This window comes from Gossypium hirsutum, chromosome D02, assembly GCF_007990345.1.
Source record: "Gossypium hirsutum isolate 1008001.06 chromosome D02, Gossypium_hirsutum_v2.1, whole genome shotgun sequence".
Lineage (NCBI taxonomy): Eukaryota > Viridiplantae > Streptophyta > Magnoliopsida > Malvales > Malvaceae > Gossypium > Gossypium hirsutum.
Genome location: NC_053438.1, coordinates 61953307 through 61955089, shown reverse-complemented (window position 1 = coordinate 61955089; position 1783 = coordinate 61953307). Strand labels below are relative to the sequence as shown.

The 1783-nt window shown below is 35.3% G+C and overlaps 1 non-coding gene across 1 annotated transcript; it reads left to right on the top strand.

Annotated features, from left to right (window-relative positions):
• The first annotated feature begins 590 nt into the window (after nucleotides 1–590).
• Nucleotides 591–695, top strand: LOC121215177 (small nucleolar RNA R71). The gene has a single exon (XR_005910906.1). It is a non-coding gene; the product is annotated as a small nucleolar RNA R71 (small nucleolar RNA).
• Nucleotides 696–1783: the final 1088 nt, after the last annotated feature.

Sequence of the window (1783 nt, the reverse complement as noted above, 5' to 3'; positions counted from 1 at the left end):
AAACTGTTAGATGATTCAGCTTGTGGTGGTTTTGAAACTTGTTGATTAAACCCTTGAGATTGATTGGGTCTATACTGCATGTAGTTGTTCAGTCCATTTCCTTGGTTACTCCAAAAAAGTTCAGATGATTACACCATGAATGATTGTAGAAGTTGGAGTGTGGTCCTTTCCCACTTCTATTTTGGAGTTGATTCCCTACATAATAAATTGAATCGATATTTGATGGAAAGTTCTTGAAAGAATGACCATCCCCACAATATACGCAAGAAACTACATCAAATTGACCTGGTGTTTGAGCCGCAATAGGATTAAAATCGTTAGTAGTAAAATGTTTCAACATTGAAGATATAGAAGATACCTGAGCTGAGAGTGATGTAAGCGTGTCCACTTCATGCAATCCGAGTACTCGTCTTTTTGAAGTTGCTCTTCTTGTCAGACATTGTTAATTGTCACTAGCTATCCTCTCAATAGTCTCGTAAACCTCATTATAAGACTTCGACAAGAGAGCACCATTCGCAGAAGCATCTACCATCAACCTTGAGTGTACATTGAAACTATTATAAAATGTCTGTAACTGGATGCAATATAGAATCCCATGATGAGAAAACTTACGAAGTAACTCTTTGAATCTTTCCCATACCTCGTAAAAGATTTTTCATCCAATTGTTGAAAAGTGGTGATCTCATTTTGTAACTTAGCATTTTTGCTAGGTGGGAAATACTTAACCAAAAATCGCTCAACTAATTCTTGCTAAGTTGAAATTGAATGTGATGGCAACGAATGAGTCATCCATTCAACCTCAGTGTGTCTTCAGTCACACCAGCTATCTTAAAGGAATCGCACACCTCCATGGACAATCGAAGGTGAATATATGGATTTTCTATGGGCATACCACTAAACTGGCCCGTGGTTTAAAGCATTTGAATAATTACAAGCATCAATTGAAATTGGGCTGCCTCGATCTACGGTCTCCTAATTCTCAAATTTAACTCATTGAAAAGGAGGACAGCGTATTGTCTTATGGCACAATCCTTATCATCAGCAATAAGGATGGGATTGTGTATATGATCAGCTCCATTTCCTTGTCCATTGTTTTGATTTACAAGGACCATTTCAGCTTGTCTCTAAGCTAATCGGTCACGTCTTCTTTGTTTAAATGTCTGCTCGATTTCAGGGTCTACAGGTAATAAATCGATGATTCGATCTATGCTCATAAACTCTTGAAAATAAATAACAGAAAATAAAGAATAAAGAATTAATTAGTAAAGTTAGGAGTTCAATAAAAATAAAATAAAACCAAATTGCAAAGAATAATTTCAGAAAAATGATTAAGGAAATAGTTCCTGGCAACGGTGCCAAAAACTTGTAACGCGTAGGTTTGTGTAAGTGTACATAGTCAGTATCAAGTAATAAATAAGTAAAAGAGTTATCGTCTCCATAGGGACTGTATATGTTAATAAATTAATTTTAAAATTAGAGTTAACAATCTGGTGATAAAAATACAATATTTCTTAATGGTGTTCACAAATAAGCCATACCGGTTTTCGCTTAATTCCCACCTTGATGACTTTGTAGGCTTGTTACGCCTAGGGTTTAGGTTCTCCCTTTCCTGAACAGTTGATCTATGAAGAAATTTGTACAAAACAGTTAATTATTCATACCTCTTCTTGCTAATCCCCCGTAGGAGGATTAGTTCCTCATGGATCTAGTAAACAATATAAACTTGAATGAAAGAATGAGCATAAAGAACAATTTCAAGAATAGAGTTTAAAAAAAGCATGAT